Genomic DNA, 17828 nt, shown 5'->3' with positions numbered 1-17828 from the left:
GTAATAATATTATTAGATTAAGTGAACCCTTTTCGAATCCCCATCTATCCAATTTGGCCTAAAAGCACCACCAAGTTACACAATCAAAATCTACAGAAAGGTCCATGAATGCTACAAACATCTATGGAAAAACTTGCTTAAGCACTCTAAGTTATAATATGCACTGGACTGTTTCATTCTGTATAGTCCCTATACCATTTCTTAAACCTGTTTGGTACTTTGTTATTAAGTTGTTTTTCTACACCCAATTATTAAGTTCTTCTAGAGGTATTATCACACACATTTTGCTCCCTAAAACCAGAAGGTTATCCTTTTTATACATGGGAATTATTAAATCGTTGTTCCAATTTTCAGAGAGTATGGATATGTTCATGATTTTTCCATAAAATAATTGAGAGAATACAAGTCCACAGCTGCGTTGTGCATTAATAACAACATTTGCCTGCCTCTGGGGGCTCTGGGAGTTCTTTAAAGATTTCATCATTCACATTCCAATTAGGAAGGCACGATAGATCCCCCATCTGTTAGTAATTGTGAAATTGTGATGAAGATGTCCTTGAGCTCCTTCCACGAATGTAGTAGCAAGAGAACGAGTCTTGTGTTGGTGGGGAGTAGGTTCCAAAGTCTGCGCCAAAGACAGAGAAGGCCAGTCTTCTGGTTCTTTTCTTCCTGCACTAGTAAAGCTCAAGACTGTGCATGTTTTTGCTTCTAGTGGAGCATTGGCCTCCATAGATTCTGAGCTTCCCAGAGAGGTAGCCTGGGGACTTGAGGCTGACAGTCTTGTAGATGATACAGCAGGATTTGAAGGTGATACATGTTTCCTGCAGGAGCCAGTGCAGTTCAGTGAGGGTCAGGTGATGTGGTGAAATTTACAGGAGTGCTAGTTTGTTCACCAGAAGGCCATCCAAGGGGGCATTGGCACCATTCAGGTGAGAGGGGACAAAGGCTTTACCAGCAGATCTAAAGTTGTTTGCTGGGATGAAGGACTTGATTTATCGCAGAGAAGAAAGTTGGTACCAAGCCGTTTCTGTCTTACTTGCTATTTGCTCCTTGAAGGAGAGGTGACTTTCAGTTTGGATCCAAAGGGACTTGGTGCCAGTGCTCAGCTAGAGTGTGACATGCTTGAGGTTCATAGTGAAGAGGCAGGTCTGGCTGTCAGGGTGTTCAGTGTTGTTGGTCAGCAGTAGGCATTTGACCTAGGAGGGGTTAAGCATCAGGTAAGCACTGGACATGCAGTCCAAGATCAGTGTGAGACAGGTCTCAAGCCTGTGGATGTCTGAATAGAGAATGCCTTAGGTTAGAGCTGTGTGTCATCTGCATATGGGTGGATGTGGATGTTGTGCTGGGCTCGGAGGATACTGTGCAGTTCCATGCAAAGGCTGAAGATCAAGGGGGGAGAGGATGGATCTTTGTAGGATCAACAGTTGATGGGCAGAGTTGCTTATCAGGAGGGATTCATTAGGACACATTAGTGGTGGTTGGTATGATAGGATCTGAGCTAGCTGAGGACAGTTTTGCTGATCCCAGTACAGTGACATAGACTGTTGGTGAATGTGTGGGGGTATACTGTGTCAAACGAGGCTGAGAGGTTGAGGAGAACCAAAAGGCAATGAGGCCATCAATCACCTTGCTGCTAGCTCTTTCAATGCTACATCTGTGTCTAAAGCCAGATTAGTAGGACGGAAGAAGGTTGTTGGGTCAATATTTTGGAGGAGTTGTGTAAGGACTGCTTTCTCAAGGATCTTATTCTAGGAATTCTAGGAAGGAAAGATGGGCGATGGAACGGTAGTTGCCAAGGTCGTCGGGGTACGGTGTTGGTTTCTTGAGAAGCAGGAGTATTTGACCGATCTTGTGGGTCGAGGGGAAGGTGCCTTGTGTGAGGGAGCTGTTGATTGCCAGTTAAGGATGGAGGGCTTCAGTCAAAAGGGACTTGATTATGGAGGCAGCAAGGATGTCATCTGAGCACATATGGCATTGTGGGTTGCAAGGGTGGTAGGCATGTCTTCCATCGTGAGTGGCTTTAAAGTTGTCCAGCTGGTGGTGGTTTGGCAAATTAGAATCTGAGGTGTGTTGTCAGTTGCTGTCTATGAGCTGACGGGTCAATCTGATCTTGTTGTTGAAGGAAGAGTTGAAGATAGTGGATTTCTCAGTAGGGTGTGGTACAGGTGGTTTTGGGAGAGGGCTGATCCAAATCTTGATGGCTTTACAGAGGGTTCTGATTTTATGTTTGCCTTAATTATGGTGTTCTAATACTAATTGGCCTTTGCAGTGCTGATCAGTTGTATGAGTGTAGCATGAAGTTCCTTGATCAGGAAAAGGTCAGGTTTTTTCCTGCAGGACTTTTCCAAGTCTTTTCTTGTTTTCTGATGGTTCTTTTGCTGGGGTTGAGTTCTTGAATGTACTAGGTGGTGCAAGGTTCAGGCTTGTGGGTGTATAGTTTCTCTGGTGCATGGTGGAAGTTGTTGGTTGAGAAGGTTGTGTTGACGTGTTGAGCGCTTGGAGAAATGAGTTTCAGTCGTGGTTCTTCTGAGGTAGATCGGCCTATGTGAGATGGAGATTGGTGAGGTCTTTGGTGAGAGCTTCCACTGGGAAGTTCTAAAATGGTCTGGAGGCATGTTTTCTGGGTTAGCAATGGGTTTGCTTGACTGGGGTGGTGTGACTAATGCCATGGGGGATTGCCAGATGGTGTAACCAGTCGAGGGACTTTGGAGAGAGGTGAGGGAGGATGGGCAGGGTTGTGAGGATGAGGTTGAGGATATTATCTTAACCGCATGTTGTCTTTGATGTTTTATTACCATGTGTTATTTAAAATGTTGGCCAGCTACTAGTACTCACTGAGATGCTTTGCTTCTGACAAGTCTTTCTTTTAACAGCGGCTCTTTCAGTGATTCACACGGCAATGGGTGCATCCAGTCTAAGCCTCTACACATGCACCAATTAGAAATCTACTCTTTCAAGACAACACACCAAATCACAAAGTGAACCCCCTTCCTTTTTAAAATGCTTAATTAATTTCAATAATGTCAGCTTGTAAGCTGTCACAACCATACCACCCTGAGAGTGTTTAAAAAAAAATGTCAGCTTGTAAGGCAGTCAAAAATGGTTTGCTTTTTTGAAGTATTTTTGTCACATACCACACAAATACAAGCTGCATACTATTGCCAAACAATGACAAGCAGTGGCTCATATTACACCATTTATTGTTTAATGTGTCTTGAAAGTACAGTGTTAAAACGTAGGGATTTTGTTGCTGTGTGTCTTTTAACGAGTTAGTCAGAGTATGGCATAGCCTATCAATCTTTGTCCTGGTACATGGGAGTATGCTAGAGGAAAGGGCCTGATAAAAGAACGTATCGTCTTCAGTGTCAGAATGCCTTGCCCTACTCCCCTCTGAGTACTGTGCGGGCCCAGCCAGACAAGACATCCCGGCTACAACACTGCATAGCCCCATGCAAACACGGAAATGCAACCATTTGTATGTATGCCTGCAAAGTAAGCTGGCGTGCATTTCATATTACTGAAGAGGCCGTGCAACCTATCCGGTAATGCCATGGGTCACCAGGACAAATTGACCAAATGTGCACAATTTTATTTCCAAATAATTGTACTTGAAGCTGCACAAAAAAGAAAATAGATCTAAAATACAATCTGCTGTTATGATGTATCACTATTTTTTTCCATGCATTAGATGTAGAAATAAAACGGGGTTATTTTGAAAAATATGTTTAGAATGTGTCACCAAGTCATAACTACCATACTGTAGTATGTACAGGGGGGGCGGAAGGTAAAACATATATCCACTTCTTTTCCAAGAAATGAAGGCGAAAAGAATGTCGTGTGACTTACAATTACCTTTAGTGCAGCTTTGCAAAAGCTCCATCATATTACCAGAACCTAATGGTTTCTGTATATCATTCTAAAACGTCCATGACTTCTTTCCATACTGTTACATCTGCTCAGGCACACTGTAATTCAGCAGACGAGGCTTTTATTGGTCACAGACACTGCTGATTAACTTTCTCAGAAGAGAAGCAAGTCGCCGCATCAGCACGCTGTCTCGCAATGGGGTGCGTCCTCGTGTGCTTTATATTCATAAACACGCCGCTTTGTGTTTTAAGCGCCTTTTCTGTTGTCAGCCACTATGACGCGCTTACCTTTTACTTTAATGCAATGCCTCAAACGCTACAAAACATAGGTGATGGAATTCTGTTCCCATCCTCTACCAAAATGGATATATGTGTACATAGATTAAACGAAATGCTTCATTGGTTTGCAATACTACCGCCACTATTGACCAGGCCCTTTGGAATGCCAGGTCACTATGTAATAAATCCTTGCAGTCCTGGACACATTCCTAAGATTAAACTTTCACTTCTTATGTATTACCGAAACCTGGATTCTACCCCATAATACTACTGTTGCTGCTTCTCTTACCACATCTCCATCCTCTTTTGCCCATGTCCCCCGAGACACTAGTCGTGGGGGCAGGCGTCCTTCTTTCTCATCTATCCCGCCCCCTATTGACATTCCTTCTTATTCTTCCTTCGAATTCATATACAAAATCTTTACTTTACTGCACGCATGTATTATTGTCTATCGTCCTTCTGGACCCGTTGGTTTTTTCTGTAATGATATTGATCATCTCATATCCCATATCTTGCCTAGTCCCACTCCTCTTATATTACTAGGGGACTTTAATCTCCACCTCTCCTCTGTACACTGCACAACTCCCTTTCTCTCTCTTCTGGACACCCATTTTCTTTCGCCTCTTTTAAACCCTCCTAAACACATCTGGTTCTTCTCTTGATCTAATTTTCCTCTCAACCTTTACTGCCTCCCCTGTATTTGCTCTATCTGTCTACTTATCAGATCACTATCTACTTTCAGTTAAGGGTGTCACGGTATTAGTTTTATGACGGCACGATAACCTTCTTGCCAAATGACGGTATATCATGGTTATCGCGGTATAGCAGGTGGAGTTAAATAATCTTTACAAATATTTTCTAAAAGGTCATAAATTGACAGATTTAGCACCACAAACAAAACCAGGCACCCAGGGCCAGAATTGGGCTTTTCAACATACTTTCCACTGAAATGCCTTGCTTCCACCAAACACAAACACACGTGTGGAGAGGAGGAGGGGGGGGAGCCCTGCTGCAACTGGCAAAGCAAACTGAATAGCTTTTCTTAAGTGGTCATTTAGGCTATATGCTTCCCCACTGGCTACTGGTGAAGATGAACATGTTGCCATATTGATAACCTGCATGCCACCGATCAATGGAGGCTGATGGTAGTATACGCTTGTGCGCATATACACACACAGACAGACAGACACACACACACACACACACACACAGACGCACTCTCTTTACGTTACAGCCTTTAGTTTACTTGCGGGCCAAAAGGTGTTCAGTAATCACGGACATGTTACCCTTTGGTATGGCAGCAGCGAATACCCACAGAGATGAGTGAATTTCGCAGTATGACTTATTATATGTAAATTCAATGATAGAACCAGGGAAATCCCCCACTGCAATATGTTTAGAGAACATTATCCATTATAAATATATAAAACCCAAAGCCGCCAACCCAAAGTAAACCCTTTTCCTTCTTGGCACTGTGTCTATTCTTCCTATTGCTAACATATTGATTTTGTGTCAGGCACGTGTGGTTTAAAAACTGCTCCATCTGAAACTACTTGGCAGACGGCACATCCAACAGTGCAAGACCAAGACTGCGCAGCACTTACTTACTGCAGCCTTTCCAAATCAGATTGAAAAGCACACTTTACGGTATGAACGGTATAACGGTATGAACAATGTGACGGTTATTATTGTTCAATTAAGTGGTTCACGGTATCTTTAACGGTATACAGTTATACCGTTACATCCCTACTTTCAGTATCAGTCCTGTCTTCCTTTCCCCATGCTCCCTACTTCCCTCTCTTCCCCAAAGAAATGTTCAGCGTGACCTACGCAGCTTTAACTCTACATTTTTCTTTGACAACTGTTCTGCTAGACTTCCTTCTCTCTCATCTTTCTTTGCCCTCAGTGCTGATGAAGCAGCTTCTGGCATTTCCATATCTCTTTCTCTCTGCCTAGATCAACTCTATCCTTCATCTGCTTTCCATCCTACTCGGAAACACTCTCAACCTTGGCTTTCCCCTCAACTTCACTCTATGTAACACTTTCTCTGCTGACTCTAAAGGTGGTGGCTCAAATCTAAATCTGGACCCGATCATTACTCTTACTTCTCCTATCACACTCTCTATGACGACTGTCTACTCTCTGCTAAGCGTGTCTACTTTTCTGATCTTCTTCACACTCAATCTGCCCACCCTAGGCGTCTTTTTCAAACTCTTGCATGCCTTCTCTCTTCTCCCACACCTGACCAAGCTCTTAACCCAACTGTGTCCGCTCTTGACTATGCCCATTTCTTCTCATTGCAGGTTCACTCTCTTCTTCAAAATATTGAAGCCTCCCTTTTTCTATCCCTTCTGCCTTTATGTCGTACTTCGCTCCCATTTCCAACACTGATATTCTTCTTCTACTTATTAAAGTCCACCCTACTGTTACTCCTACCAATCCAATTCCCCCTGTTCTCATACCTAAAGTCTATCCTCTTCTAATACCCTATCTTGTCTCCTTCTTTAACACCTGCCTCTCGACGTCTGTCTTTCCTTTCTCCTTTAAACATGCAACTATTAATCCCATTTTTAAAAAACCACAGCTAATCCCCTGATTGTCTCCAAATTCCGCCCTATCTTTTACCCTATCTCTTTAAGCTCGTTGAGCGTCTTGTGTATTCTCAGATCCCATCTTTTGTCACGATCTCTCTCTTCTTCGTCAATTTCAATCTGGCTTTCGTCCTCTCCACTATGCTGCAACTGCCTTGATTTATGTCCTCAATTCCCATCTCTCAGCTCACTATTCTAAAGACTCTTCAGTTCTCATTCTTCCTTTTTTGTGTGCTCACACATTTTAGGGAGGCAAAATCCTGAGGCCCGGGAGAGACCTAGGATTGGTCACCATTCAACTGCAGCAGGACCCACATTTCGTGGGGCCCTTTGGAGGACACATTTCCTTTTCCTCCCTCCTTGTTTTCTCGCCATGATTCTTTGAATTGGCTGTGCACTTTTACCAATATGTTTATTTTGTATATGTTTATGTTCATGATGTCATTGAATTATGTGATGCACTTGCTCCACCAGAACTGTGTGCAAATCAAATGTGGAGCTTTTGACGGTTGTTTGTTCAAAATGTTGGACTCATTACAAGTATGAGACTCATGCTCTGATACACTTGTTTATTCACGACAAACTGGTATGTACCACCTCTAATGTCTTACAACCAGCACATTGACAAACATGAAATAAATTCCATGTTTCAGCCAATAAAATAAGGCTAGCTTAAATTTTGCGAGTGTTACAGACTGCTAAATTTCCTTACTGTAACATTGCTTCTGCACTTTTACCTCAGACTACAGGATGGGCACCTGGTGATTTTTTGAACACCAATACAACCATTTATAAACAGGTAATCATACACATATAATAGTGTGATCCAATTGATACTGGCGGTTACATCTCTTGTGTTATACCACTTCACAACTCGCAGTTAATATCTCTTCCTTTGGTCTTTCCCATCACTTCTACAAGGATGATACTTAACTCTTTCTATCCTTCTCTTCCTTTACTCCCGAAATTCATCACACCCTCACAGCCTGTCTTACCGCTATTAAATCCTGATGTCTTCTCACTTTCTCACTCTTCATGCAGGGAAGACGGAGGTTCTGTTCTTCCCTGACAACACTCTTCCCCCCATCCTTCACCCGCGCTCATATGCTTCCCTCCGTCTAATCTTCCAATTTCTACTACTGCTCGTAATCTTGGTCTCCACTTTGATTCCAATCTTTTTTTCTCTCACCACATTTCTCTCACCTCCCGTTCATGTCATTTCGACCTTCATAATATCAGTAAAGCTCGCCCCTTCTTCACTTTCCAGGCATCTAAATTTCTAATTTCTTCACTGATCTTCTCTCGACTCTTCTCCTGTTCTACTACTCTCTTTGGTCTTCCAAGCTCTTGTCTTGCCCCACTAAACTATGTCGTCAACTCTTCTATTTGTTTACTTTGCCTTCTTCCCTATCAAGACTCTTTTTCCTCCTCGCTTGCTAGACTTGGTTGGCGTCCCTTCCATTCTCAAGTCCAATTTCACTTTCTTTGCCTCGTCTTTAAATCCCTCGATGGACTTGCCCCTAACTAGCTTGCTGAGCTTTTATCTTTCTATACCCTGACCCGTTCTCTTTGGTCTTCCTCTCTCTTTAGACTTGTGGTTTCTCGTCCTCCATGTGCCCAGACTCGCTTCCATTCCTTTCAGCTTCTTGCTCCCCTCAACTGGAATGCTCTTCCACTCTCACTTCGATCTATCACAGTTTACTCTCTCTTTCGCGCTTCCTTGAGAATCTACCTTCTTCAACATCCCTGAATAATTGCTATCTGGATTTGATTAACTGTTTAACCATTTTGTTATTGTATCGTATTCTGTTTTAAAATGTTCATCACTTTGAATTAAGGTGCTTTATTAAACACAAATAAAATACAAATACAAATACATTAGTCTGTACACTGACAGATGACATCAGCGTGGCTATTAGTCTACTGATCAAACATAGAGGTACCAAAGTGAGCAACTCATGGTCCACTAGTGTTGTGTGCTAACTATGCATTCATCTGTTCACTGGGCCAACTGGGAATGTACACTTATACCACAGGGCGGCACAAGGCCTGGGCTCCACATGCCCTCACCCTGCTGCATTCCAAAACGGACTCCCGGCACACCTGCTACCCAGCAACCAGAATTCTGGCCTACACTTTTGAGAGGTTTGCTCTTTGTTCAGTTGGGAATGACTGCAACTTTCTCAAGATTTGCGTTACTATTTGGGTGATAGGAGCTTCTGATAGGCAGCTGTTGGGTCGTTTTGTATCTGAAAGTACCCACACAGATCCAGTTGCCAAGGAAATCTGTGTCTTGTCTCATGACAGTTCAACTGGGAGAAAAATAACCCACTGGCCCCTTTTTAAACAGTGTATTTTCTTTCTTGGCAATTTGGTTACTTTAATTGATAATTGAGAATATAAAACAGCAATCATACAATTTTTGCTTGACATATTGTTATAAGGAAAACGTTTCTAGATTTGTCAAGTTGATTTATTGTGTATGTTTAACAACTAGAGCTAAAAAAGAGCCTAAAGTGCAGACTGGGCTCAAATCCCAGCTTCACTACGTAACTGAAATCGTGTTCTGTCAAATAGTTTTCTCTTAGTGTGCATTATCTACCAAAATGTTCAGTCTGTAGAATAATTCCAACAGGAACACAACCTGTTTCGGCTGTTATGAGCAAATAAAAACATTATGTAATCAGTGATCTCATATATGATGTAATCTCTAATGTCAATAAATGGTGACAGAGTTTTAGTTTAAGGGATGCTATGCTTAAGCTCATGCTTTAAAAATCATGCAAATTCACGGAAAAACTTTAGTTGTAGGGGGCATAGAAAATCACTAATGATATGCTACCCAACCAGAACTCATGCCCCCGTCATGCACTACGCATACCGCAACACATGGCATCACAGGTGACATCACAAATTGAGTTATTAATGCCATCAAATGTGACATCATCATTTGTGAATGGTCACACTTCAATACAACTATACAAAAAGGTCACACAATCAACTCTGCCCACACAATGGCAATGGCCTATGAACCTCTTTTTGTGTGGTGACAATAATCACCAAGCTTGATCTGCAAGCAATGCATTGAGAACATGGCCTAAAGACACGCTGAAAGTGCTGTATATGTGAGCATTAGTGTTCAGAAAGGACGTAGGTCAGTATCCTAAGTATTTGGCCTGTGTCTATGGTAGACATACACTGAATAGAAAAGCAGTACCCAGACAGATCATACCATTTGTATACTTTACATGTATGAAGACTGGCACTACTTCTATGGTCATTGCACTCAGTACCACATTATGCCAACTGATGTCTAACTGCATCGATAATACTGTAATGTAGCAACATAGAATACACCAATAGGTATCTAACTGCTTCAAAAAATACCCTTCAGAACTATAAAACTATCAACAGTTAGAATATGCCAACTAGTATCAAACTCATCTATAGTACTGCAATACTGCTTTTGAAATGAAAAACAGTTTCAATAAACCAACATACATCTAAATACTTCAAAAATATCTGTAAAAAGAAGAGTACAACAGCACTTTTGAAAAGTGAAACAGTTAGAATACACCTATATGCATCTAAGTTAGTTCCAAAATACTGTTTATTACACTTCATTGCAAATACACCATTACGATTCTTCATACTGCAACACTGCTTGTAACAACAAATACACTTATTTGTGTACCTTAAACATTCCCTTAAGTACTTCACACTTCAAAAAAACATACTGTGACACTTAACGTCAAATAAATGTAGTAGTGTTTTTTAATCCTGTATGGATTATTTTTCCCAATGACTCAATGATTATGCAAACAGAAACAGCAACTGTGCACAACACACAATAATGTTGTTTCAAACATAGTACTTACAATGTACTGATTATGAGGGTCTAAAAAGTACATGAATATGTGAGATTGTATGCAATGAGACATGGTAAAGTATCCCACCTAACATTTTGCCCTGTGTTTTCTTTACAGAAAAAGAAGCAAAGATTTCTCCTTAATTACCATGTACAACAAACTCAACCTGTACCCCCAATGGTACAGCAATCATAAGTACTACGTGCACTTCAATTGTATTGTGTCGCCATGTTACAAATACTGCCCATACACTATATAAAATTACTATGTACATATTATTATAATGGTTGTATCCTATGGTCGGATTCAATTACTCTAGGCATATTATTATAATGGTTGTGCACCCAACAATCTGGCCACTGGGCACAACCTCCACACCACAACTTGCACTGAACCTCCCAATTCAAATGACGTCTGCAAACATTGAAATGGACCACCAACCCTGTTTTTCACCTATGAAAATATCTCCATATCATCTAGATTCAAATCCCCTACCCTGACCAAGCCCTCTTGCAGTCAAAAAATAACCCCAAATGTGTGTCTCAAGCTGTCCACCCAAGCCCTCTTTCAGTCACCAAAAAATCCATGCTGTCTGCCCATGCCCTCTTTCAGTCACCAAATAACCCCAAATGTTTTGCGCGACCTGTACGCTCTTCTTCCACCTAAACAAGGAGCCCCATATCACCTTTTTTCCACTCCCGACCCTTACAAGCCCTTCTTTCCCACACCAAATGACCCAAAATGTGTTTTCCAGACTTTTTGCCTGCCACGCTATCCGCGGATCCAACATGGTGGATGTTTCATAAAACATGACGCACCTCTCGCTTTTCACCATCCAATCAGCACGTGCACCTGATGTCCACGGACATCATGTCGCTCCCTGGACCAATCGAGGGCCCGTCTGCGGAGTGAACAGTGAAGTGAGTCAGCAGACCAAACCCAGATATCACTATTCTTTTTTTACCTTCTTTTGCCCAGTTTTAAAGAAAACTACTGGACAGATTTACACCAAATTTACAAAAGCACGCTTTCGGGACCAAGCCGCCACACCTGCCGCAAAATTGGTGAAAATCCATCCATCGGTTTGGGCTGTAGACGTGAGCACATTTTTTTCCATTACAGCTATGGAAAAACAGAATAATTCTGATGGGGGAGGGAGGACATATACTTTTTTGCAAAGTTTGGTAAGGATTTGTCTAGGGGGGACAAAGTTATCAGCCGCCCAATAAGTGCTCATCCTATGTGTTGAACACCTTAACCATAATTACAGGGCCGCTACCGCAGGCCCTGTAATATGTATGTAGAGAGAGATATTATAGAGCCTGCGGCAGCGGCTCTGTAGTTATGGTTTAGCTGCTCAACCCATAGGAAGAGCACTTTCTGGGCAGCCCTCCCTGGACAAATCCTCACAAAACTTTTAAAATAAAAGTATATTGTCCCATCAAATTGATTCTGCAAAGTTTGGTGAGGTTTTGTGCAGGGGTGGCAAAGTTCTAGGGTATCCCAAAATTGGTGGTTTTTCCCATAGACGCAATGGAAAAAATAATGTGTTCATCCCTACAGCCCAAACCGCTGGACAGATTTTCACCAGGAGCAGCAGCTTGGTCCCTTAAGCATGCTTTTGTAAATTTGTTGTAAATCCATCCACTAGTTCTTTTTAAAACAGCCAAAATGTAGGTAAGAAAATATCTTGGTTCGGTCCGCGGACTTACTTCCCTGTTTGGATCATGGACAGGCCTCCGATTGTTCCAGAAGGTGATGTCCACAGACATCAGACGCACCCGCTGATTGGGTGGTGAAAAGCATGAGGTGCGTCAGATTTTTGGGAACACCCGTCATGTTGGATTCGCGGACAGCTATTTTCTGCTAACACCGTGGTGAAAACATATTAAAAAACACAACATTGCACTTGTCAAACTAATGAAACAATCTATGGGGAGGTGAGGGGGGATGAAGATGGGAAGGATATGGCCTTAAAAAGCCCAAAAAACAAGTGTTTTTTCAACTCCGATGTCCGCGAACAGTCCAGGCATTCCTGTGATGTTCACGAACAACTGAGATGTTTGGGGACATCTATGTCTACTTGTGCTTGACAGGGTTGGTTAAACCAGTTATTGGATGGCTTATAACTTTAGCGCCACTCAATGAAACTGGATGAAACCTTGGAATTTCATTCTAGACCTAACTCTGAATGGTTCTACAAAGTGTTGAGATGTTTTGTCAAGAGAGAAAAAAAATTAGAGGGGGGTCCCAAAATACTTAAAAGGCTTATAAATGTGGTGCCATTAGACAAATCTGTACAAAAGTTTGCAAAAAGATTTTTGACCTAGATATATAAACTTTGGTGGGATTTGGTCAAGAGGGGGAACAATTAGAGGGGGCTCAACCTTTTTAGATGGCTAATATCTTTGTTGCCATTTGACGAATGTAGATACAAGTTTTCAGAAAGATTATAGACACAACCTTGAATGTTTGTGCAAAGTCTGAATGGATTGTGTCAAGTGGGGGCTAAGTTACATGACAATTTTATGACACTTTTCCAAAAATAAAACATGGGTGGATTTGCATCAAACTCGTTCAAGGAGCATTGGCAAGGACCTGAAAGCATGTTTTTGCAAATGAGTCCATGTTTTATTTTTTGAAAAGGGTCATAATGTAGGTACAACAAAGTAGTGATATAACTTTGGTGACTGAGGTATAGCCTGTGGCCATGGGCAGTGGCCAGATTGTCTGGGCCATTGACCCAGACAATCTGGCTACTACCCATGACCACTAGGGACCAGCAAGTGGGTTAAAGTGGGCATGTCCACCAGAGACCGGCTATCTGGTAAAGTTTTTCGAATTTGGGGTTTGAATGGGAAAAAAAAATCTGCCCGTGAGTACAGGTTGAAGTGCTTGATGGGATTGCAGCAAATATGCATGGGGAGGGTCAGCAAGAACTCCAAAGCATGGTTTTGCAAATATGTCCTGAGTTTTATTTTTTTGAAGTGTAAAAATGTAAGTGCACAACACTGTGATATAACATTGGTGTCTGGGCAATGGACCTGGCCGTCAGCATGGAGAAATATGTACTGTAATTTACTTATCGGGGTATGCAGCATGGCCAAAGCAGTAGCGCTGAAGGGGAAACAATAATCTGATTGCGGTTACAGCCTGAAGTGGTGGACTAGATTACAACAAACATGGGTGATGAGCATTAGCAAGGAGCTGAAAGCATGTTTTTTAAAATATGTCTTGTGTTTTATTTTTCTAAAGCGTAAGAATGTAAGTAGAAAAACTTGTGAAATACATTTGGTGTCTGGTTAGTGGGCCTAGCTGTCGGAAAATGCAAATGTTTACTCTGATTTGCTTATTGGGGAATGTGGAATGGTCAAAGCCCACGCCCCATGGTTTGGAGACTGGCCATGGCTGCAAGCCATGAGCACTGGCCATTGGTAACATTACAGGGTTACACTGGACACTGAGCTAGGATGCAGAGTAGGTTCAGTGAACAATAGAGGTGGTTTGGTTGTGCTGGGGTCATGGTTGAGCCTTATGCCATACGCGATTGAACGATGATTTGCATCCCCAGGCTGCACTGCTGATAACGACAGACATAAGTATGTGTTGCAAAAAATATGTTTTTAAAGGAAGTTTATAGTTCTTTCATATATATGAAAAGAGGAATTATTAATAACTTATAATACAAAATGCTAATAGAAATGATGGAGAATCTTATTCAGTATAACTACGTTACTGAGAAATTTTAAGTAGATGGAATCTTTAAGATCATTTTAGTTCTCATTTTTTACTCTGAAAGGTGGTTCCTAAATGAACCTTTTTTTAATTGTTTTGTTTGCAGGAGAGGTCAGAAAGTAAAGTGGGCAGGGAAATGACGGAAGAGGCACCAACCACAAATATGGAGGGGCAGATGGACAGGGGATGATGTTGTGCATCTGTTACATCTAAGGTAGAGTGCAGTGTTTCTCATGCTCCTTGATTACAGCTTCAAAAGCACTCGAAATTGCTCCCCGCCGCAGATTGGTGTGTTGCAGTATATACAGAGTACTGTTGTCTTCGAAAGATATGGATCAACAGCCTCTTTTATCACTTGCAAGGTAGCTGGTGGGATTTTGTGTCCCACACAAGTAGGCTGTGTGGTTAAAGTATTGGTTAAGGAAGATGATGATGTGGAAGACAGCCTACTACTTCCTAAGAAAGGAACAACCTTTCAGAGAGCATTGCAGTGGTTGGATTAATGTGGCCGTGCATGAAGGTGGTCCCGTAGGAGTACTGTCCAGGTAGTCTGTGACTGAGTACAACGTGCATTTCACTTTGGTAGCGTTAGCCTTTGGTACATTCCCAACACTGTTAAAGAACTAGACAAAGGGTGAGAGCACCAGAAACATGTGGCTACTCATCCTTATACATATGTGATGTTTAAGCTGCCGGCTGCAAGAATCTGTTAGGGCAGTGTCTTGTGCCCCAAGCAAGGGATAACTGGGTGAGTGTTGGATTCCTATGATATTGGCGCTTTGTTCATAGGTGATAGATTTTAGAAAAGTTCCTATGTTCTGTTGAATCACAGTATGTTGAGAGATGTAGTCCACTCATTATGGATTAGTGCCATTAGGTCTTTATTATCACTGTGGGTGCCGACACGTGTTTCAAACACTCAAGGTTCTTTATCAAGGCAATTGTGATTATTCCTGGACATTGGGTTGATGTGGCGTGTTGCCAGTGGTGGTTGGATGCACTGAGTAGTGCTACTTAATGGCGTAGTGCATCAGTAGTATCTAGTTCTTGGTCGGTGGCACTGTTCGGAACGTCTGCAATTACATTAAACGTTCATGACATGACAATGATCACGTTCTTACAAGGGGTTCTTTTTCTAATGTTGGTAACAAGGTCTAATGGGTGATTGTAAAATGTATGCAAAACTACTTAACATATGAACAAACTTATGCAAAGAAAACGTTATATTACAGTGTTCTTGTGAATAGTGGAAGCTACTCATCCATACACATAAGAAATGGCTGCAGCATACACTGTAGAAGTTGATTATTTGTATTCTCCTAATTTTGCTTTCTGAAATCAGGAAAGATATCCTTGCATAGTTTGTAGTAATGTTAACCATGGAATATAATAGGAACCTACCACATATGTGTCTCATCACAACCAATACATACATAGACCCCCAATGTATACAAATTGAAGGCATATACTTGCATACTACAGTACAGAAGACCGAAACAGTATCAATACAAAATCTCAATAACATTATAGTTCATAATGAAGTACTCGTATGAATTGTGTGTGCATGACCTGGTTATTGACTTATATCTGTGTACCATGAGCTAGCTGACACCAAACTCTAACCCAAGCAGTTCTACAATATACAAGTAGGTTAACGTTTTCTGCATAAATCACTACTTTTTCTTTTGAACATTGTGTCCAGTCAATAACGAAAACCAAGTGGTCCAGATTTCTGAGGTGATGAGTGTCATCTTCAATGAAAATTGGCATGTAATCTTTCAGGTCATGGGTGTTAGTCTTAGCAGTGCACGGTGGTGGCGCAAGTTATGGGTGCTTTCCTTTACCATAACTGGTATTTTTTACCATAATATAGCTTTAGGAAACTTTTTCATTGAATTTGTGTTAGGGTTGATTTCTCACACAAGTGCTTAATTCCCTCTACCTTAGAGCCCTCCAGCTCTTTTGCTATATTTTGGGGCTTTGAACTTTTCATTTTGAATGTGTTTTACTTTTGTGTTCTTTGGTTATGAAGCTTTAAAACAACTCCAGTGGCATCATCTTTTTATGTGTGTCACACAGCACCTTCAGTGCAGTGACACAGGGGTGTCTTTCAGACTCCCCAAAGGTTTTAATAACTTCCCTGAAAATGACCACTGTCTCTCAGGGCATGTAAAGTTAAATTGACTTTACTAGTTCTTTAAATGTACTGACCCAGCACACCATATCTTACTATAGAGTGTAACTCATTTAACAGTCAAATGTTACCCTTTCCTACTTTAAATGTCTGGTGGCAGTAGTTTAGATCAACTACCTTGATTTTTAGTGACTGCTAACAACAGTAGCTCAAAATCAAGGGTAGCCATGTTTTCCAATATGGCTCCTTGACTTATCTGTTTAAACAGACTGCGGTCAACTTTTTTTCACCATTTCTTTTAGGAAAAGTCCTTCTTGTGTTCAACTCTGCATGCCAAGCCAGGTTTGGTCACTTTGTTTGGGCCCTTTTGTGGGCTTCTGTGCTGAAACCCTCCTCTGGTGCCATAGTGTCTGGGGTGGACAGGATGTGAGGGCGGTGCCCGAAACTCCCCGTGCTTAGTCTCCTAGTAGATCTGAATGTACTGTGGTGTGATTGGCTGGATGACTGTCCGGCAAGGACAGTTACCGTGTTGGGTGTGTGACAGACAGGCTGAATGAATGCGGGAAAACTGTTCAAAAGCAGGTCTCTGCGATTTGGAAAGCAGAGTCGACCACTGGAACGAAAGAACCAAAGACGAGCAGAAGGAGAGGACTGCTGCAACTCCTGGACGACTGGTGAAGACCTGCTGCAGGTCCGAATTGCCTGAAACTCCAATCGACAGAGAAGCCCTTCAAGGTTAACTTCTTCCCTTGAGTTTGGTGAGAACAACCAACTCGCAAGCCACCTGGACACCGTCCTATTCTGGGTGAAAATGCTGTTTGAAAACCGGATAGCCAGAGGGAAGGAAACCAGGGGGACTTTAAGGCACTCCAACCTGAAACTGATGACATCTACAGCTTTCTTCATTTAAAAAGGTACTGTGCAAATGTGGTCCAGAAAACCTTTCGGCCGTCGAGAAAGTGCGTGAAACTTTCCTCAACTACAAAGGCTTGTCCTTCCCTAAACATTCGTCAAACTTTTCACCTAGCCAAATTCTTCTAATCTCTGTGGCAAGGACTTAACTGTTAAATACCAGAACTGTGCTATCCTAAACACAAGAATCTGAACCATTGACTTTCAATTGCGGGTTGTATTTACCTGAAACCCTTTGCCCTGCCTATGAATGTAGTTGGGCTGTCTATTCTTATAACCTTGTCTTTTCCTCCCTTTTCTAAGTATCTGAAGTGCCATTTTTCTGCCACTTCATTTTGGAGCTAAACTTGTTCATTTACTTTCCGGTTCGATTTTTGTGGTTTATTAGTGTGTGATATTGAGCTGCTTGTGCTAGTGTAATGTTTTCTAAGTCAATGCGTAA

Source organism: Ambystoma mexicanum, chromosome 5q, assembly GCF_040938575.1.
Source record: "Ambystoma mexicanum isolate Mex_15411 chromosome 5q, UKY_AmexF1_1, whole genome shotgun sequence".
Taxonomy (NCBI): domain Eukaryota; kingdom Metazoa; phylum Chordata; class Amphibia; order Caudata; family Ambystomatidae; genus Ambystoma; species Ambystoma mexicanum.
The sequence above is the reverse complement of the archived record's forward strand: the minus strand, read 5'-3'. Positions refer to the sequence as shown.